We start from the raw sequence: 23671 nt of genomic DNA, 5'->3' as shown, positions 1-23671 counted from the left end.
GCAAACTTTTAAGAAAGTAGAGGCGGTGCTGTGGCTTTGTAATACCTCTTAAGTGCTGGTCCCATGCCACCCAATGAACCTACCAGGCAATACGTCGTTTCGAACGTGGGAGGAAACTGGTACACCCAGAGGAAGCCACGTAGTCACAGGCAGAACATACAACTTATTGACCAACAGTGGTGGAATTAGAACTGGGTGCTTTGTTGGCGCTGAAAGTGTGGTGACACTAGTGCAATTCTTGGTGCTTTGATTTGATGCAATTAATGCAGTTCACTGTTAGCTTTGATGTTTCAATGTACACATGGCAAATAACACTGATCTTTATCTTTATCATAGTCATAGTCACAGTCATAGTCATAGTCATACTTTATTGATCCTGGGGGAAATTGGTTTTCATTACAGTTGCACCATAAATAATTAAATAGTAATAAAACCATAAATAATTAAATAGTAATATATAAATTATGCCAGGAAATAAGTCCAGAACCAGCCTATTGGCTCAGGGTGTCTGACCCTCCAAGGGAGGAGTTGTAAAGTTTGATGGCCACAGGCAGGAATGACTTCCTATGACGCTCTGTTTTGCATCTCGGTGGAATGAGTCTCTGGCTGAATGTACTCCTGTGCCCAACCAGTACATTATGTAGTGGATGGGAGACATTGTCCAAGATGGCATGCAACTTGGACAGCATCCTCTTTTCAGACATCACCGTCAGAGAGTCCAGTTCCATCCCCACAACATCACTGGCCTTATGGATGAGGCCCATCATAATCATAGAGTTACAGAGCATGGAAGTAGGCTCCTCAGCTCATCAAGACTACGTTAACAGCTATTTACACTAATCTTATTTTTATTCTCCCCACTCTTGCATCAACTTTTCCCAGAGGTCTGCCACTGACCTATATACTGGAGGCTATTCATAGTGGCCAGCTGGCCTACCTACCATGTTCTTATGAGAAGTGGGAGTGAACCAGAACACCCATAAATTCAGCGATAGATCTAGTCCAGCTGTGGATATCTTGATGTCCTTTGTTCCAAATAAGCACAATTGCTCCCGATAATCCAATCATATTTTCTTTTCCAATATTTTTTATTGATTCCTATATAGAAAAATAGAGTCCAAGAGAATATGTATTATAAAACAAAAGAAAAAATATAATAATACCAGATACAGTATATTGAATCACATTAACAAATTCCTTACTCTATATTCATATAGAATAGATTAATTCATATATTGGAATATAAACAATTTTATTAAAAAAAGAGATCTACACCCACTACCATAGTCGAAGCTGTTTGGGAAAAAAAACAAAAAAGCCTTATCAAATAATAAAATATGCTATTAACTAACTTCTGTACTTTAACAAGAAGTCAAAGATTATGAAAATAATTTAAAAATGATCCCCACAAATTTTGAAAATCTTGATTAGATTCAGAAATTGAACAATGAATCTTTTCTAAATTTAGGCATGTCATAACATCCCGTAACCACCCAACATGATCAGGTGGAACAGCATCCTTCCATTTAGACAAAAGCGCCCTCCCAGCCATAAGAGAGATAGAAGCCAGAAAGTGCAAATCAGATGTCTTCAAAATGATATCTTTCCTTCCAACAATACCAAATAGGGCAGTCAAAGGATTAGGCTTAAAATTTACTTTAAAGAATACAGAAAAAGTTTGGATTACTTCCTTCCAATATTTTCCAAGACTTGGACATGTCCAAAACATATGATTAAATGAAGCTTCTCCATTGTTACACGTATCACAGTAGGGAGATATATCCATATAAAAATGGGATAACTTATCCTTGGTTACATAAACCCTTTGAAGCACTTTAAATTGTAGGAGGGAATGACGAGTACATAACGATGAAGTATTAACCAATTTAAAATCTCATTCCAAGTTTCTTCAGAAATTGAGGTCTGTAAATCTTGTTCCCAAAGATATTTGATTTTGTCTAAAGAAACATTTCTCATTCCCAACAACATATCATAAATATCCAATCATGTTTTAAGCTATCATTTAATTCTTTAGCCACTCAAATGGATTCTACCCTTCCTGGAATTTTAATTAACCTCAGTAAAATTCCTTCATGAATACAAGTTTTCACATTTTACTCCTTTTTAAATTAACTGATTTCTAAAACCTGCAATTCTGTAATTCCTCTCCAACAAGCCGACATGACCTTTAATGATCCATTGATAATTAACGTCCTTCTCTTACTCTTAAAGTTGCCAACCATTTGCTCGTAATGCCGCTCTAATAGAGTTAGAAGTTTATGTGAAATATAATTTGTACAACTAAATAGAGCAGGGGCTCCTAACCTGGGATCCACGGATTCTTTGGTTAATGGTAGGGGTCCATGCTGTAAAAATGGTTGGGAACCCTGTTAAAGAGTATTCTTTATTTTTCCTTCTCGAAGAAGTTTAAAAATTTAAAACCAGTGGTCCTTTCTCTTCCCAGTGACTTAGCAGCCTAGCAGCATATAAAGGGAAGACATGTTCAAGCAACCTTTTTGGAGAAGCCACTTTGAAAGCAGCTACTGTGAGCTGGAAGTTTGCTTGTGGTGTAAGTATTGAGGCTTTGGCAAAGATATGGCAAAGATATGTGCGATCGAGAATCTCCAGAGGGGAAGGCCCCAAATCCTCGGCTTTGCCTATTGCCTGTTGCTGGGGTCGGGATCAAAGCGCTCGGCAGAGATGGTGCTCGGTGCTCGGTGTCAGAGAGCTGGTCGGAGGCTCGGAGTTTTCGGACGGACTCGGAGTTGGACTGTGGTCGGATGCTTCCAGTATGTTGCATCGGCAAGTTGGCGGCGCTGGAGGTTCACCGTCTGCGTGAGATGATGGGACTTTCGAGAGACTTTGAGTTATTCGACGATTTCATTATTTTCCAGACAAGACTTTGAGACTTTTACCGTGCCATGGTCTGTTCTTATCAAATTACGGTATTGCTTTGCACTGTTGTAACTATATGTTATAATTATGTGGTTTTTGTTAGTTTTTAAGTTGGTTTGTCATGTGTTCCTGTGATATCATTCTGGAAAAATATTGTATCATTTCTTAACGCATGCATTACTAAATGACAATAAAAGAGGACAGCGTGTCCTCATAATCTACTCTAATCTAATCTTTTACTTTCCCCTGTAGTTTTGGTGGTTTAGAGATGGCAGTCATGCTCCTCCTGTGAATGTGGGAAAGAAGAGAACCTTGCAGTGTCCATGGTATTTCAGATGAGAACAGTAGCAGCAGTCAGATCTGTGGCAAAATGACTGGCTCTGATGTACAGCAGGAAAGAGTGGAGGTAAAGAGAGCTGTAGTGAAAGGAGATTCAATAGAAACAGGGCCAGACGGGAGAACAAGACTTCAGGATCACATGTTGCTCCCTGGGCCCTCTGAGCAGTTGTAGAATAATCTCAGGGGGAAGAACGAACAGCTGGAGCTACTTTGGTACCAATGACAGAGGTAGAAGAAGGTATGAGGTCCTGCAGTGTAAACAAGGAGTTAGTCAGAAGGTTAAAGAGCGGTAATCTCTGGATAACTCCCAGTGCCACATGCTACTGAGGCAAGCCAAATAATGATAGGGTGATGAGTGTGTAGTTGAGGATCTGGTGCAGGATAAAGGATATGGATTAGAGGAACTTAACCAAAACTTTCTGCCCCCATAACCATCTATAACTCGAACCTTAGACTGAGTGTTAAATGTTTGCTCCCACAAAAGCTTAAACAACATCCTGAACTTTCAGCCCTCTGTCACACCTGGGAATTTCATAATCTGAGTGTAATAGCAATGGGTTCCACGTGAGCTTCAAGAGCTCGTAACTACTGATGGGGATTGTTGTGTTCTTTATATTCATACGTACCGTGGGTTACTAATAAAGAACCATCCGCTGTTTAAACTAGAACTTCTATTTAACAACAACCACAAAGTTTTTACAATACCATGTTTCTCGATCTTTCTACCATCCCTGCGCATGCTCAGAATTCTCTCCAATCATGTTCTTACACATCATATCACCACATCTTCCTTTCCTTAAAAAGAAAAACAGTTAGCAACATTGACCAGAGCAAATGCATAATTTAACATATGTCTATCAGTCTCTCTGGGGGGTTATGAACACAATTAGATCTTCTAAGTGGTTCACACAGTTCTTGCGTTTCATTGTTATTTCCACGTTTTGTCTGGTCCACATCAGTCAACTGAAACTCTGAAGTTGGCTCTTTCTTGAGGTCTTTGTGATTTCTTCTTAACACTGCTCCTTCTTCTGTTTGGACCATGTATGATCTGGGTTGTACTTCTTCAAGTTCTGTACCTTTCTGGTCCATATGTTCATTTTGTCTTGTATCCTTACTTCATCTCCTTGGTGCAGTTCAGGTAATGGATGAGAACATCTGTCAAAATATATTTTCTGCTTTCCTTTGTGTTCATCTTTCTATCTTTTCACTTGTTCACCTCCCTTTGTTCTCAGAAGGCTCTCATCAGTCGGCAGATTGGATCTCAAATAGCATCCCATCAAGAGCTGAGCAGGTGAAGATCCACATTCAAGTGGAGTACTGTGATAGGCTAACAAAGCTTTATAAAAATCACCTCCACTATGTTTTGCTTTGTGCATCAGTTTCTTGATAATTCCTACCTACTTATCAACTAATCCATTGGACTGAGGGAAAAATGGACTAGATGTTGTATGAACAAAGCCCCGTTCATGAGCAAAATGTCTCATGCATTCACCATTGAATTGTGGACCATTGTCTGTGAGATCTTCATCAGGTACACCATGTCTGGAAAAAACTGATTTCATGCATGTAATTATATTCTCTGCTGTTGTTCTGCTCAGATCACACACTTCAGGATACAATGAGTATTAATCTGTTATGAATAGATAATCTTTGTTGTCAGTTACAAAAAGATCAATGCCTACCTTCTGATAAGGTCTCTGAGGACTAGGATGTGGATGCAGTGGCTCCTTAGGGTTGCTAGGTTGGTATTTAAGGCATATTTGACAAGAAGACACCAATTCTGTAATTTCTTGATTCATCCTGGGCCAAAACATCACTTCCCGCGCCCTTCTCTTACACTTTTCAATACCTAGGTGGCCTTCATGAATTTTCCCAAACATTTCTTTTCAGAGACTTTTAGGAATCACAATTCTGCTACCTTTGTACAATATCTCATCCACAACAGAAATTTTTCATCTGTGGTTCCAATATTCTTGTACTTCTAAGGTACAGTCATGCTTATTATCTGGTCATCCATCCATCACCACTTGTATTACCCAACTGAGGATTTTGTCCTTCTGTCTCAAGACGCAGCAGTTCCAACTTTTCGGGAGCAACAGGAACAGTCTCTATGATCATATCAACAAATGCCTGAACATCAACAGCATCCCTGTGAATGCCTTTTGCTGTTGGATCCACACCTCTGGAAAGTGTGTCAGCCATGTACTTGAATTTTCCAGGTGTGTATGACACATTCAATACATATATTTGCAATTTAATCATCATTCGCAAAGGACAGTCACTTAAAGGTTTGTGAAACAATGCAATCAACGGCTTATGATAGGTTTCAACATCAATAGATTGCCTTGACACAAACTGATGAAATCTCTCGCAAGCAAACATAATGCTGAGCAATTCTTTTTCAATTTGGGCATACCTTGTTTCTGGATCAGATAATGAACAGGGTGCATATGCCACTGGTAGCCATTCCTGATCATATTTCTGGAGTAATACTGCCCTTAAGCCTGCTTGAGATGCATCACATGAGATTTTGATGGGTCTCTGAGCATCATAGAATTTCAACATAGGTTCTTTAGTGAGTACTTTCTTGAGATCTTGCCATACCTTCTCCTGTTCATGATTCCAGCTCCATTTGTTTTTATTTTTTGTTAGCTGCCTCAATGGAGCAAGTTGTTCCCAAAGATTGGGTATAAATTTTCCCATGTAGTTGACCATTCCCATGAACATTTGAACATCCTTTATACACTGCGGTCTTGGCATGTTCTCAATAGCAGAAACCTTCAGTGGATCAGGATGCACACCCTTATTGCTGATGATATCACCCACAAAGGTAAGTTCAGTCACTCCTAGCTGACATTTGTCCTTATTCAACTTCAGGTTTGCCTTGCATGTTGCCTCAAAGACTTGTCTGAGTTTGGCATCATGCTCTTGTTTGGATGATCCCCAAACAATAATATCGTCCATGGAAGTATCCACGCCCTCAATGTGGTCATATAGCATGTGAATGGTTTTATGGTATACTTCAGGAGCTGATGCTATTCCAAACGGAAGCTGCAGAAAACAATATCTGGCAAAAGGAGTGTTAACGTTACACAACTTTGAACTTGGTTCATCTAGTTTAAGTTGCCAGAAACCAGAGGATGCGCCTAATTTACTAAAGTACTTTGCATTAGCAAACTGTGACATAATTTCTTCACAAGTAGGCAATTTGAAATGCTCGCTTTTAATGGCTCGATTCAAGTCTCTTGGATCTAAGCAAATCCTCAGTTTTCCATTTTTCTTATCAACAATGACAAGTGCATTGATCCATTCAGCTGGTTCATCAATTTTTTTATGACTCCTAGCCGTTCCATTCTGTCAAGCTCTGTTTTCAGTTGATGACGTAATGCAAAAGGTACTTTTCTATATGGATGTACTACAGGTGGCACTGTGTTATCAATTTTAATCGAGTGCTCTCCTGGAAGACAACCAAACCCTTTGAACAAGTCCTCATACTCTTTCATCAAGTCACTGTATTCTGAATCTGTGTCACTGTCCAGGAATAATACTCTTTTCACCAAATTCAGTCTCTCACAGGCAGATAAATCCAGTAATGACTGTACATTCTTTGGCACCACCACAAATGAAAGTGTGTACACAACATTTTTGTGTGATACTTTGGCCACACATGTTCCTTTAACTGGAATGTCTGTACCTGAATACCCAGTCACTTTTATATTTGTCTTATGTAACTTTGGTCTTGGCTTTAATGCATTAAACTCAGATTCTGCAAGAACACTCATTTGTGCTCCAGTATCAAGATTAAACAGAATATTGTTTTGGTTCACTTGCAATGGAATAGTCCAGTCATTCTTACTTTGTTTGTTTTCTCGAAGCACATCTATATAAAACTCCTCAAGTTCATTTTCAAGCACTGCATTTACTTGTTTTATTTTCTTTCTACTTCTGCAACAGCATGAAAAATGATTACTCTTACTGCAGTCGTTGCACAATTTGCCATACGCTGGACACTGTTTTGGCCCACAGCAATCACAGAGCTTTTTTCTCTCAGATGACATCTTGCTCTCTGTCGGTTTTGTTATCGTTTTATTATTTTTTCTAACATGTTCACGCTTCCTCACAGCGTCTACGTTGCAGTTCTCAATGAAAAGTTCTTTAGCCTGTGACATGACGGTTTCTGAAGCTTTGCAGTGCAACAAAGTTTCTTCCAAGTCTAGGTCTTGTTCTCTTAACAGTCTTTCTCTCAGACCATTATCCTGAATACCACAAACAATTCTGTCTTTAATGAGAGAGTCTGTCAGTTCTCCAAACTCGCATATTTTACTCCATTGTCTCAACTCAGTAACATATTGATCAATAGTTTCACCAGCTCTCTGCGTACATGTAAAAAATCTATGCCACTTGTACGTCACATTACGCTTCAGTATACAAAATGCTTCAAATTTGTCCATTATTGATTTTAACTTTAAATTATCTCCATTTTCAAAAATAAAATGATTATATACCTCAACTGCATCGTCACCTATTACGTGGAGTAGAAGCACAGCTTTCGCTTCTTCCAGTTTTCGATCCACATTGATCATCAATAAATACAATTCAAAACGTTGCTTATATTTTCTTCAGTTCTCAGCTATATTCCCAGACAATTGAAGTGTTGATGGAGGCTGCAAACCTTCCATTTGTAAAACTGCTAGCAACACCAAAACAGTTCGAACTCTTTTTTTCAGAAAATTTTCTTCGATTCTCCCGTGTTAGGAGACATATTATTCTTCTAGACCGACTTCTGACACCATGTTGTGTTCTTTATATTCATACGTACCATGGGTTACTAATAAAGAACCATCATCTGTTTAAACTAGAACTTTTATTTAACAACAACCACAACGTTTTTACAATACCATGTTTCTTGATCTTGCTATAATCCCTGTGCATGCTCAGAACTCTCTCCAATCACATTCTTACACGTCATATCATCACAGGGATTGCTTCCTGTCAATTAATTCCAATCCAGCCATCTTCTTTATGATTTATTATAAATGGGCCGAGGGTGAAAGTGCTCACGATGTTTACTCAAAGAGGTCAAAGGGTCCTGAGGAAGGCTGTTGGTTTCTAGCATTATCACTGCTGGAATTGGGGAAGAGTGATCAGTATAAGGGGACTGCTGGCTGAAAGGGTGCGTGGTGGTGGGCAGACCAGTCTTAAAGCAGGCAAATAGCTGGCATGTGGAGGGAGAAAGTTGGACAGAGGACAAGGGAGAGCAGGGGAACTGAGGAGAAATGGAAAGGGGGAGACGAAGGGTGTCAACTAGTAAAAGGGGAACAATTAGGGAAAATGAGGGAAGTGGTCCAAAGATGGAGGGCACCAGGGAAGGAGGGAGCAAAGGAAGAAGGTGAGGAAAAGGGCATGGTCAACGTTCTGTGTCTGTGTCCATATCTCCCTGTTTCTATGTGCACATGAACACACAGTATGTATCTGTGTGTGTGTGTGTGTGTGTGTGTGCACATGCGCGCATGTGTGTTCCATGCACTTATGTATGTGTGCGTCTGTGTCCGTGTGTGTGTGCGCATTGGAAAGCTGGGCTTGTGTAGCAGAGCCTAGCCTCGAATTGCTCCGGATTCTTTGCCATTGGAACAAAACCTCACAGTGGCAAGTCCACATTACCATTGCTGTGGAAAGCACTCTGCCTGTTAAACATCTGCACACAGGTATCTTCCACTCTTCAAAACTGGAGTGGAAGGAAGCCACCCCAAGCTGAGAGGCTGTCTAAGAAAGAATGGAAGGCTGTTCATTTAAATGCATAAAGCCAACACTCAATTTAATGGTATGATGAGTACACTGGAATTTTGCTAGAATGAAATTCACACTCTTGGGATTCATTATAAAGTAAAGAAATAGAATAGAACCACTCTGAAGTTGATTTCTATATGAAGCTAATAGGAAATAGTTTCTAGCTTGTTATGGATATTGTATAGAAAACACAGTCTCAGAAATGGCTTTATTTGTGGGGCTTGACTCGTAACTAACTTGCAGCTATCAAACAGTAGTCTTACATTGTACATAATTGCTGAAGGTCTGTCCTACCCACTAATAGATCACAAAATCATATGATGTTAGGCAAACACCATTCACATTCATTAAGCATTGAAACGTGTCAGGGTAAGGAGACCCTGTGGCCTTTAGGGCTTTTAGTAATGTAAGCAGAATTTTCCCATGGCTGAGAGAGAGACAGGTGTTTGCTTTTTCTTTTCCACTCTGTTGGTACCAGGCGGTTGTATAGTACAGAGCCAGTTATTTCTATAAAGCCACACCAAGTTACATCAACATTAATTTGAATCTATCCATTCATTAACTAAAGCATTCTTTTATAATTTGTTCATTGAGTACATATAAGCAGTGTCATTTTTATAACCCAACAAGGTAAACTCCCTCTCCTTGGCTCTATTGGGATTATTATCACAATTGCTTTACTTTTCACTTATAATGATTCCACATGTATTTCCATTTTATATAACAAAATAGATTGTGTGATGAATAGACCCATTCATTCAAAGTCAAACATTATTGCTCAGACCAACAGAGGTATTTCACTGCATTTCCTTGGTTGTTCATGGCAGAGGTCTCTTAACAATCTTAAAGAAAATGTCTGAAGTCCAGGTATGGAAATTCAACTGACACACTTAGGAATTCATGGGAATCCAAGCATGCGGATTTGTACCAGGTAGCTCATGATCCATTATAATGAGAACTATGGTGAGACAGGTTCTGACAGGTTCCTGATGTACACTCAGTGGCCACTTTATTAGGTACACCTGCACACCTGCTCATTAAGGCAAATCTCTGATCAGCCAGCCATGTGGCTGTCATGGTCCGGATCAGGGTCTCTTTAAATTTACTTTGTTTATGTTACGATCTGGACCGTTGACTCCCTGTTTCCCTTTGGTTCCCTGTTTTCCCGTGTCCCTCGGCCTTGGTGATTAGAGGCAATTTACTCTCTGCTGAACTGGTAGTTTATAGTCTCTGGCTTTCAGCTGTTCGGCGTGAGAACGTCTGCAAAGTCACCAAAGGTACGGCGTACCAATGTCATCTGGCCGGAGCCAGCCTAGTCTCTGCCCAAAGTGAGTGCCGGTAATTCGCCTTTCCTCACCAGAACAACCCTGTCAAGTTACCTCGCCAAAGCGAGCCTGCAAAGTTTCCTCACCAAGGTGGGTCCGTCAGTTAACCCACCGGAGAGAATCAAGAGCTGCTGTCTACAGTTCCCGGGCTGAGTTGAGAGCTCGCCACTACCCGGAGGCTCCAAGTCAGGTCCCAGCTCCAGGGGCATTCAAGTACCAAGTCAAGTCCCGGTCCTGGCGGCATCCAAGTTCCGAGTCAAGTTCTGGCCCTGGCGGCTTCCAAGTTCCGAGTCAAATCCTGGCCCTGGCAGTCTATGATTCCTGTCCTACCCCCCTGTCTGAATCCCTTCTCTGCCCCTCTCACCTCTAGCCCTCGTCTGCAGTCCTCGCCTGCACTTCGGTCTAGTTCTATCGCCGGAGCTAGATAGGTACCGTCTGGTGTTCTTCCGTGTTGGTCTTGTCTTGTCCTCACCTCCGTGGGGTAAGTCAGACTGTTTTGCCGTTGCCCCGCGGGGGGTTATGAGTCCCGGCCCTATGTCCTGTACCCAAGGAGGGGTCCCGAACTCTGTGTTCTGTGTATGTGTTCATGGTTCCATGTACCTGCTCTCCCGAGACCGAGGCTCTGTGTTCCCATGTTCCTCCTCTCCCTAGCCCATGTCATGTCCATGCCTGGTTCTGGGGTCTGAGCCCGAGGCAACACCCAGGTACTGGGCCCTTACCCAGTCTCTGGCTTGGAGTCCATACCGTAGCCTCTTCATGTCGCCTCTAGTTCTGGGATCCTGTTCCGAGTCCTAGCCCAGACCCTTGTCCCAGCCTAGTCATAGTCCTGAGTCCTTGTCCAGTTCGCTATTCCTGCTTCTGCTTTGCTCTCCTGGTATCAAACAATAAACTGAATTTACTTAACCTCACAAGATGTGTCTTGCATTTGGGTCCACCCTTGCTCCCAATGCCCCCCCCACTGTGACAGTGGCAGCAACTCAATGCATAATGTATCGATGCAGTCAAGAGGTTCACTTGTTGTTCAGACCAAACATCAGAATGGGGAAGAAATGTGACTTAAGTGACTTTGACCATGGAATTGGTGCCAGATGAGGTGGCTTGAGTATCTCACAAACAAGTGATCTCTTGCACAACTCTCTCAATATATATGGCACAGATAAGGATAGAGTTTTCCATGATTACATTTGCCGAGGACTATATCCTGCTCAATATCTGCTTTATTAAACAGTAGGGCATGCTTGGACTGAAATTTTTTTCTTTAAACAGCTTCACCAGAAGTATGAATATTAGTTGCAATTCTTTTTAGCCTCTTGTACAATTGCCCATAAGTGGTACTTACCTATACCTTGCATACCTACCATTACTAGGGAATCCTCCTAATATTGTGATTTCAACAAGCATAATAATGCTACTCACAAAAAAGCACATTTCTGCTGAATATTAGTGTGTGTTAGACCCGGCTGGTGGCGTAGTGGCATCAGTGCCGGACTTCGGGACAAAAGGTCCCAGGTTCGAATCCAGCCGGCTCCCCTGCACGCTTTCCATCTGTGCAGGGTTACGAGTAGGTGATCTCTTTGGAAACTCACCTGGCAGAAGGCAATGGCAAACCACTGCCGTAACTTGCCTCGTACGCAGTTCCCCACTGCGTCAGAGAGGCGTGGAGGGAAATCGGCCGCTAACCGGAGAAACTCTGGATGCAACGTACCTTTCCTTTATTTGTGTGTGTGTGTGCATGTGTGTGCGTGTGCGTGCGTGTGTGTGTGTGTGTGTGTGTGTGTGTGTGTCTGTCTGTCTGTCTATACCTGTATGTATATGTTCATATGCCAAGGGGAATAGCACAGTAGTGTGGTAGTTAACACAATGTCTTACAGTACCAGCAACCCGGTTCAATTCACACGGATGCTGGTAAGGAGTTCTCCCCATGACTGTGCTGGTTTCCTCCGGGTGCTCCAGTCTCCTTCCACAGTCCAAAGACATACCAGTTGGTAGGTTAAGTGGTCATTGTAAATTGTCCTGTGCTTAGGCTAGAATTAAATCAGGGGTTGCCGGGTGGCGTGACTCGAAGGGCCGTATCTCGATAAATAAAAAGGTTACGGGGCACCATTCAGATAGAGATGTCAACAGTCCATCATTGCAAAGAGCTGGAGGTACGCAGAGGATCAAGCAGCCACTGGGCAATCATCAGACACGGCCAATGTCAGTGATGACAACATATCCCCACATGGCACTCAGATGGAAGACGATGTCCCACATTAGATAGGTGGAGGGGCCGGTAGTGCTGAGGAAACAGAGAGTCTGTGGAGAGACTTGGATAGATTGGAAGAGTGAGCAAAGAAGTGGCAAATGAAATACAATGTTGGAAAGTGTATGGTTATGCACTTTGGCAGAAGAAATAAACAGACCAACTATTATTTAAATGGGGAGAGAATTCAAAGTTCTGAGATGCAACGGGACTTGGGAGTCCTCGTGCAGGATACCCTTAAGGTTAACCCGCAGGCTGAGTCGGTGGTGAAGAAGGCAAATGCAATGTTGGCATTCATTTCTAGAGTAGTAGAGTATAGGAGCAGGGATGTGATGTTGGGAGGCTCTATAAGGCCCTGGTAAGACCTCACTTGGAGTATTGTGGGCAGTTTTGGGCTCCTTATTTAAGAAAGGATGTGCTGACGTTGGAGAGAGTACAGAGAAGATTCACTAGAATGATTCCAAGAATGAGAGGCTTAACATATGAGGAACGTTTGTCCGCTCTTGGACTGTATTCCTTGGAGTTTAGAAGAATAAGGGGGGACCTCATAGAAACATTTCGAATGTTGAAAGGCATGGACAGAGTGGATGTGGCAAAGTTGTTTCCCATGATGCGGGAGTCTAGTACGAGAGAGCATGACCTGGATTGAAGGGCGCCCATTCAGAACAGAGATGCGAAGACATTTTTTTAGCCAGAGGGTGGTGAATCTATGGAATTTGTTGCCACGGGTGGCAGTGGAGGCCAGTCATTGGGTGTATTTAAGGCAGAGATTGATAGGTATCTGAGCAGCCAGGGCATCAAAGGTTATGGTGAGAAGGTGGGGGAGTGGGACTAAATGGGAGAATGGATCAGCTCATGATAAAATAGCGGAGCAGACTCGATGGGCTGAATGACCGACTTCTGCTCCTTTGTCTTATGGTCTTATTAGAGGAACAGAAGCCAGCTCAGGAAAAAGATGAAAGAAGCCCAGTGAATGGAAGAAGGTATGGAGACACAGATGATGTACCACACAATGTACAGTGAGAACCACAAGAGACCATAACCGGTAAGGACAGATCAGGAAAAGCAGTCTGTCAAAACAAGCATCTAAAAATTAAAGGTCCACTTTTCTAAATTCCAGAAGTTCTTTTACTCTTTTTGCTTGTCTTTCATAGAAAGGGCACTGCAACAGATGTGTCTATAGTAAATCTGAAAGCAATAATGAAAATATCATGTGATTAAATGCTCTCTGTATGGTTGCTACAATATTCAGTATGAACATTCTAGAGATTACCTATGTGTGTGGAAGAACACCACTGTGGAAAGTGCTCTTCTGACACTGTAAACCCTTTTATTTATTTGTACCCTTATTAGCGGTTTTAATTACCAATAATTTGCAGTATTTTCAAGAAGGATACTTTAAGGCACTACAACTACATTATTCACAAGCATAACATACACTACTCTAACTTTATGTTTCTGTGAACAACCTCATTGTTCCTTGTTTCCCTGCATGTCTGTTGGGATTCATGAACAACAGCATAAACCAATGACTCTACAACTCATATCGTCAATCATTCTTTATGGGGTTTGTAAATGGCATGTCTGCTGTGAGGAAACTTGACCCTGAAATCAAAGGTGAAGCTCCTGAAGGTCAACCAGGATTTCCCAACAAATCCAGTATCTCTCGATCTCAGCTTTTCCTGCTGTTGAGTCAAACTGCTACCAGGCTTGGTGTGATTTCAGAGCCTACTTACTTAAAATACTGCATGAGTACAAAACTAATTTATCTTCTTTTGTGGAAAGTCAGCTTACATCGCTGCATGCATCCAGAATCCAGAATCTCAGAAGTCCACAAAGCTGCAAAATCAGAGTCAAAATCAGGTTTATTATCACTGACAAACAGTATGTCATGAGGTTTGTTGCTCTGCCGCAGTGGTTTAGTACAATACTTAGTTTATGAAGACACGCAGTCCCCTGTTATTGTCATTTAGTAATGCATGCATTAAGAAATGATACATTATTTCCTCCAGTGTGATATCACAAAACACAGGACAAACCAAGACTGAAAAAACTGACAAAACTACATAATTATACGTATAGTTACAAACAGTGCAACAATACCATAACTTGATGAAGAAGTCCGTGAGCACAGTAAAGTTCAAAGTTTCTCAAATGTCCCACATCTCACGCAGACGGGAGAAGGAAGAAAAACTCTCCCTGCCATGCCGACCACAATCCGACTCTGAGTCATCCGAAAACTTCAAGCTCTGATCAGCTCTCTGTCACCGAGTACTGAGCAGCATTTCTGTCCGAACGATTCGACCTCCTTCTCGGTTGCCAAAAGCAGGCAAGGCCGGGGATTTTGAGGCCTACCTTTCGAAAGATTCCCAACCACACAGTAATGACAGCAGTGAACGGGCGTTTCAGAAATTTCTCCAGATGTTCCTCTGTGCTTTCACATCCATTCTTCATCAAATCAGAATTGTCCACGGCCCCTATTTAACAGATACAACATCATTTTTCACCGGGGAGCTGCGCATGCGCAGGTGCGCCGCCATCTTCTCCTAATTTATAGTATAAATTACAATAAGAAAATATAAAATGTGTAAGTAAACAAATAGAGCAGAATGGGAGCAAAATAGTGTTGTAGTGTTCTTGGGGTTGTGGACCATTCAGAGATCAGTTGGCAGAGGGGAAGTAACTGTTCCAAAGATGTTGAGCATGTGTCTTCAGGCTCCTGTATCTCCTCTCTGATGGTAGTAATGAGAAGAGGGCATTTCACGGGTGGTGAGGGTCTTTCATAGTGCTTTCTTGATGCATTGCCTTTTGAAGATGTCCCTGATAGTGAGGAATCTAGTGCCCACGATGGAGCTGACTGCGTTTACAACCCTCTTCAGCTTTTTCTGATTCTGTGAATTGGCGCCTCCATACCAGATGGTGATGCAGCCAGTCCGATTGCCCTCCAAGGTACCACTGCAGAAATATTTTCATCTTTAGTGATATACCAAATCTTCTTAAACTCCTCGTGAAATATAATTACTGGCCTGCCTTCTTTGTAATAGCATAAATACGTTGGGCCCAGGATAGATCTTCAGAGATGTTGACACCCAGGAACTTGAAGCGGCTTAATTTCATCTGTGCTTCCACATCTCACGGAAACATGGACATGGATGTCAGCTGACAGTAGATCAAGTGGACATGGTAAACGACAGAATTCTGCATGATAGTTAAACCAGACATATTGGCTGATTGGTGTCACCACCAGTCAATATCTTCTTCTACATGGTAAATTGAATTGATTGAGGTGAAAATGCATGCTGAGCCCGTAAGGGGGATATTACGATAATAACTAAAATAGAGTATTTTTTTAAAGATGGATAGGGCAATTGCAGATGGTTTGGAAAGGGGATGGGGATATCCAGGACAGAAGGCAAAGGCTTGAAAATTAAAGGAAACATTTAAGCAAAAGGATGTGACTTTTCAACTTGTGGTATTAAGGCTGAGGGTGAAGATAGGACTAGCTAAATGGAATGTAAGAGCGATGACTTCTTTCAATAATTCACCTGCAGGTTCCATCCAGTTAGTGCTGAGAAAATCAGGGAAACATTGATTCAGGCAGAGAAATGCTAATTTCATGAATGGGTCAAACAGGCAGCACAGAGCCCATATGTATATACACTAAGTGGCCACATTTTTAGATACAGGCATGGAACCCGGTCTTCTGTTGCTGTAGCACATTCACTTTAAAGTTCAACGTGTTGTGCGTTCAGAGATGCTCTTCTGCACAACACTGTTGTAAAGTGTGGTTATTTGAATGACTGTCACTTTCCTGTCAGTTTGAATCAGCCTGGCCATTCTCCTCTGACCTCTCTCATTAACAAAGCATTTTCACCCACAGAACTGCCGCTCAGCAGATGTTTTTTTGTACTTTGCACCATTCTCTGTAAACTTTAGAGACTGCTGCATGTGAAAATCCCAGGAGATCAGCAGTGCCAGAGGTATTCAAATAATCTTGTCTGGCACCATCAATCATTCCAAGGTCAAAGTCACTTAGATCACATTTCTTCCCCATTCTGATGTTTGGTCTGAACAACAACTGAACCTCTTGACCACCTCTGCATGCTTTTATGCACTAAGTTGCTGCCACATGATTGGCTGATTAGATATTTGCATTAGCAAGCAGGTGTACAGGTGTACTTAATAAAATGGATATTGAGTGCATATCTACTGTTAATCCCTCCAAGGTAACAAACACCATCCTCTGACATCTGCTCAAGAACACTCAGTATAATTTTTAAACTGAAAACTTGCACATTTGTTCCTACAGCCATAGAGTCATAGAGCTCTACAGCACAGAAACAAACTCTTCAGAACCAGAATCAGGATTATTATCACCAGCATGTGATGTGAAATTTGTTAACTTAGCAGCAGCAGTTCAATGCAATACATAATCTAGCAGAGGGAAAAAAATGATAATAATAATAATAAATAAACAAGAAAATCAATTAGGGTATATATACATATTGAATAAATTAAAAACACGTGCAAAAACAGAAATACTGTATATTAAAAAAATAGTGAGGTAGTGTCCAAAGCTTCAATGTCCATTTAGGAATGAGATGGCAGAGGGGAAGAAGCTGTTCCTGAATCGCTCAGTGTGTGCCTTCAGGCTTCTGTATCTCCTACCTGATGGTAACAGTGAGAAAAGGGCATGCCCTGGGTGCTGGAGGTCCTTAATAATGGACGCTGCCTTTCTGAGACACCGCTCCCTAAGGATGTCCTGTGTACTTTGTACATTAGTACCCAAGAATATGCTGACTAGATTTACAACCTTCTGCTGCCCATGCTCATTTCGGTCCAGTGCAGTAGCCCCTCCATACCAGACAGTGATGCAGCCTGTCAGAATGCTCTCCACAGTACAACTACGGAAGTTTTTGAGTGTATACGTTGATATACCAAATCTCTTCAAACTCCTAATAAAGTATAGCCACTGTCTTTATAACTACATCGATATGTTGGGACCAACTTAGATCCTCAGAGATCTTGACACCCAGGAACTTGCAACTGTTCACTTTTTCCACTTTTGATCCCTCTATGAGGATTGGTATGTGTTCCTTCGTCTTACCCTTCCTGAAGTCCACAATCAGCTCTTTCATCTTACTGACGTTGAGTGCCAGGTTGTTGCTGCAGCACCATTCCACTAGTTGGCATATCCCATTCCTGTACACTCTCTCATCACCACCTGAGATTCTACCAACAATGGTTGTATCATCAGCAAATATATAGATGGTATTTGAGCTATGCCGAGCCACACAGTCATGGGTATTTAGAGAGTAGAGCAGTGGGCTAAGCACACACCCCTGAGGTGCACCAGTGTTGATCGTCAGCAAGGAGGAGATGTTAACACCGATCTGCACAGATTGTGGTCTTCCGGTTAAGGAGTTGAGGATCCAACTACAGAGGGAGGTACGGAGGCCCAGGTTCTGTAACTGCTCAATCAGGATTATGGGAATGACGGTACTAAATTCTGAGCTATAGTCGATGAACAGCATCCTGACGTAAGTGTTTGTGTTGTCCAGGTGATCTAAAGCCGTGTGGAGAGCCATGGAGATTGCATCTGTCATTGACCCATTGTGGCGATAGGCAAATTGCAATGGTCCTTGCTGAGGCAGGAGTTCAGACTAGTCAGCCCAACTAGTCTGTGTGGAACTGTTAGTCTGCCTGGTTCCATTGACCTGTACCTGGAACATAGGCAGTCATTTCTCTTCCATCCATTTACTTATCCAAACAAATCTTAAATGTTGAAATTAAATCAGCATCTACCATCCCCAGTGGCAGCTCAATCCAGTCTTGCACCATCTTCTGAGTGCAGAAGTTCAGATCAGAATCAGGCTTATTATTACTGACATTTTGAGGCAGCAATACTGAGAACTACATGAAAAATATGGTTATAAATGACAATATATATGTATATATTGTAAATAGGGAGATAGTGTTCATGGGTTCATGGACCATTCAGAAATTTGAGGGTGGACAGGAAGAAACGGTTCCTGAAACGTTAAGTGTGCATCTTCAGGCACCTGTATCTCCTCCCTAATGGTAGGGATGAGAAGAGGGCATGGCCATATTTTCCCCTTAGGTTTCCCTTAAATATTTCACTTTTCCCTTTCACGCTTCACTCATCTTCAATGGAAAAAGCCTGCTTGCATTTACACTATCTATTCCATCTGCGAAGACATTTAATCTTGCTGCTGTTCTGGATATCTCAGTCCTTAGTCTGTTTGCCTTCCACTGGGTTTGAAGTCAAGGATGCTGAAAAATTATTGTGCTTATTTATATTTAATTAAAATTATATGAGTGATTACAAATTCATTATAATTATATGAGTGTTATTCAGTAGACTTGAAATTCAAGATGTTGGGATCAAATCATGACTTAACTTGTAATCATAATTCAAAGTTCAAGGTACATTGATTATTAAAGTATGTATACTATGTTCAACATTGAAATTTGTCTTTTTAGAGGCGACCACAAAAACAGACAAACGCAATAGAACCCATTAAAAAAGACCATCAAACACCCAAAGTACAAAAAAGAAGGGATTGTACAAACAATGAAAAGTAAAGAATTACACTCAGAAGTAAACTTCAAAAAAGTGAGTCCGCAAGAATTAAGCTAGTTCATTGCTATAGCCAGTCCTGGAGCTCATTAATAGTCAGCCACAGCCTCGCTCCTGGGCCCGGGCCATGCTGCTTCAGATTGATTCCAAGTCCGCTCCAGCAATGGCCAAACATCAGCTCGTTCCTCGCTCTAGACCTGGGTCCCACCACCTCGATATGGCTGTGATTGCTGTGTATCGCTGGCGTCATCTTAAAATGGATTCAGAATAGGATTACAAAGACAATAGCTGTAATGAGACTGAAGTAAACATTACTATCCATCTTCCTGGAGCTTACGAAAACTGCATTAACTTAAGGAGAGATGTACCTTTTAAAGCACTCTGCAATCAGTTAGATATTTCATTGAGACATGGTCAGTCATTATGTTGTAAGATAAATGGCAGCAAATTTGCAGACAACAATATGGTAATCTGTTTCAGTATTATTGATTCAGGGATAATTATTGTCCAGGACACCAGAGGTACATTCACTATCTTTTGAAATTGTATAATGTGATCTTTTACAAACACTTGAAAAGCACTAGGGCATCAGTTTATTGGCTTGTCTGATAGATACAACATTCTCTTGGTGCCACATTGGAGAACCTCACCAGACTTTGGAACTCAATTGGTGAATGAGGCCTCCATCGGTCAGTGTCGACCACAGATATTACATCCTAGCTGCCTAGATACATAAGCCTGGGCCGTACGATGTGGAGAGCCCATGTAGCAAGCTCCCCCTCTTCACACATCTGACGCACCCAAGGGAACAACAGATCCCGATACAGTTTGGTATCTGCAGCATTGAGGAACTTCCTGAGGGACCCCAGCCCCAGAATTTTCTCTTGGGGTCTACTCCTGCAGCCTTCCCTAGGGGTGGGTATAGCCGCAAGGCAGCAGTGGTCTGAGATGCAATCAGAGTTTTCCTTCTCCTAGGTGAGCTGCCAACCATGGCTGATGAGCCCCGTCTACCTGAAATCTCACTTGGTAATTTTTTTATTATTGCCACTTGCATCAAGATACAGCAGAAAAACTTTGTTTTGCACGTCATTTCAAATCTGAAGTGCATTATGGTAGTACAGGAAAAAGAACGACAGAATGCGAAATGTCCTACAGTCGAAGTCACAGAGCAAGTGCAATGTAGGTAGACAATAGAGTGTGAGGCCTATGAAGAAGCAGGTGTGAGGTCAGCAGTTCACCTTTACCATTATGAGAAGTCTGTTCAATAGTCTTAGAGCAAAAGGTTAGAAGCTGTCCTTGAACCTGTCGGTACGTATTTTCAAGGGGCGATAAGGAAGAACGTCTGGTGTGGGAGTGGTCCCTAGAATGAAGCTTGAACTTCAAAACTTTGGACCCGAGGAAAGAATGCTTCAAGGATAATAATGTAATCAATTTGTGAGCCAGTAGTGATTGGAATGACAATGTCAGATCAGACTGTGATGATAATCCTATAATTATTATAGGACTCAGCAGGTCAGGCAGCATCTACGGAGGGGAATTAACAGTCGACATTTCGGTATTATAGTATAATACGATTGATAGGGTAAGACTGAGCTTCCCCGTTTTTGGACGCAAGTTTTGACTGGCAAAATGAGACCCATTTTCACAACATCAACACACACATTTGAGAGCAGCTTGTGATGTTCTGCCATCGCCTTGAACTAAAACTGCATCTGCATTTAAGAAATAGCCAGCAAGCCAGACAGCACACATGAAGAGGGAGGAAATGCGTTAAGACCATAAAGCCATAAAACCAAAAGACATGGGAGCAGCTATTTCACACAAAATGCTGGAGGAACTCAGCGGATCAGGCAGCATTTTTGGAGGGGAATAAACATTCGATATTTTGGGCTGAAATCCTACTTGAGTCTGGGTGAAGAATCTCGGCCTGAAATGTCGACTGTTAATTCCCCTCCATAGATGCTGCCTGACCTGCTGAGTCCATTCAGCATCTTGTGTGTGTTGCTCTGGATGTCCAGCAGCTGCAGAAAATGCTGCGTCCGCTAACAGCTCAGACCAATGGCTTTCCATTGGAAGCAGGAACAGCGATAAAGGGGCTTTAAGATAAACAGAGGAGAGAAGAAATGGAAAAGCATGGATGGAACATGTAAGAGGTAGGATGACAAAAGAAGTAACGATGTAAGGTGACAAAAGGAGAGAGGAAGTGAAAATATAGAATGCTTATCTGAAATCGCAGCTATGGGTCGGAATGAATGCTGGAACTCTGGAAGCAAAGTGCCAGAAAACTGACCATCAGAACCTGCGGAGGCCAGAAGGCTAAGGTGTTTCCTGTCAGAAAGTGAGTGCTGATCCTGAAGTTACAGTGAGGTGGGTGTAGGAGACAGAGGGTAGAAGGTGGGCTGCGAGTAAGAGGGAATAAAAGTTACAGGTAACTGTATGCTCGCACATGAGCTGATGTACTCAACAAAGGGGATACAGTATAAGATCTGTGTGTGGGCGTCTCCCCCCACCCCCGAAATAGGAGAGAACAATTTGTAGGCAATGACTACCCGGTAACGTATTGAAAGTAATTCAAACCAATCTCTCTTCACCTGGAAAGTGTAATTCAGCTTTGGATGGTGGAAGGACAGTAGATCAGACTTAGGATTGACTCCACACCCAAGAAGGAGACACTACTCAAATGACCAAAAAACTATTATGAAGAGGTTGGTTTAAGGAATGACTTACAGGAGGAGAGGTTTGAGTATAGGATTCCAGAAATTAGAACAGAGAACAGGACAGCACGGCTCCCTCGGCTCACAATGCTCTGTTGGCCTTTTAACCTACTCTAAGTTTAGTCTAACCCTTCCTTCCTACATTGCCCTAAAATATTCTATCATCCATGTGCGTACCTAGTAGGCCTTCTGTTGATCAGGGTCAACCAGGTCTCTACACAAGTCAGGGGAGACCAATCTGGAGAGCAAGCTGTTGCCTGTGTAGCAGGCCCCCCTCTCCACGCAGCTAATGGATCCAAAGGGACGGCAGAGACCAATACAGTTTGGCCCCAGCAGCATCGCAGGAGTTGCCAGCCAGTGTTGAACTTAATGTAGGACTGCCTTAAGGGTTTCAGCTCTGATTTTCCCTCAGGGTTTACTCCTGAAGTCTTCTCCATGAGTGGGTATAGCTGCAAGGCAGCAAAGGCTTGAAATCAGAGTTTTTCTTCTCCCAGATGAGCTGCCAACCACGGCTGATGAGCCCCATCTGCCTGAAGTTATTGATTTTAAGGTTCCTTCGCACCTTCTCCTGTCAGTAGAAACAGCTAAGCCACATATGAAGGCCAAGAGCTGGGCTTGGTTATCAGTGGCTATTTTAGACGCATGCTATTGGGAGCATTTAGTAGGTAGCTGGAGCTTATCCCCACTAACCCCCTGGCTATGACAACCTTTAAGAACTGTGCCTATTTAGGAGTTCCTTTAATGCCCCAAATGAATCTACCCCTACCACCACCCCTGGTAGTGAATTACACACACTCACCATTCTCTGCATAAATAACTTAATTCTGGCATCCTCCGTATACTTTCCTCCAAACACTTTAATATTATGCCCTCTTTTATTAACCATTTCTGCCCTGGGATAAGGTCTCTGCCTTTCCACTAGATCTAGGCATCTTATCATCTTGAAATCAAATCCCCTCATCCGCCTTCACTCCAGAATAAAAAGCCCTCGTGCACACCACCTTTCCTCATAAGACATGTTCTCATGGTACCGTCTCCTGGCAGTTCGCAGATGCACGCAATCCAGCCTGTCATCCACCGTTTGAACACAGAAGGGCAGCACCAGTGGGGGAGGCCAGCCTCCTGCAGCAGCAGGCAAGCCCGCAGCTTGAGGCCAAGTCCTCCCTGTAATCGAGGCTGCACAGCTTCCATGTCACCTGTTGCACCACCAGACAAGGATAGTGGGCCTATGGCAACTTACATTATCATTGTTCAACAGAGCCCTGTGATTGCAAGTGAACTATCCAAGACAATCAGCCATGGTTATACTGCACACAGCCTTCATGCACCAACTCCGATGTCTTCGAGTAACGGGCAGCAACATGGTCTGCAGCCAGGCAGCTCCTTCGAGCCCAAACCGGCTCCTTCCCCAACATCCCGGCCAGCCCCTTCGACACCTCGGCCGGCTTTGCTGCTGTCACCAGTCCAGCTACTCCCATCAACAATCAGCACACTGATGGGGTAGCTCTGCAGGGCTTGAGTTTTTGGAATAGAATTGTCTTTCCGTCGTAATAAAAACACATTTACCAAAGAGAAAAGCATCTTTGGTTGGCCCCTGAGAAGCTGCTGTGTGCAAATGGACTGCCATCTTAAGGGAAGATATTGATGCATCTACAAAGAAGGCACGACAGTGGCTATATTTCATTAGGAGTTTGAGGAGATTTGGAATGTTGCCAAAAGCACTCAAAAATTTCTACAGAGGTACTGTGGACGGCATTCTGTCTGGTTG

This window comes from Mobula birostris, chromosome 1, assembly GCF_030028105.1.
Source record: "Mobula birostris isolate sMobBir1 chromosome 1, sMobBir1.hap1, whole genome shotgun sequence".
In the NCBI taxonomy this organism is placed as follows: domain Eukaryota; kingdom Metazoa; phylum Chordata; class Chondrichthyes; order Myliobatiformes; family Myliobatidae; genus Mobula; species Mobula birostris.
Note: the sequence above shows the minus strand (reverse complement) of the source record.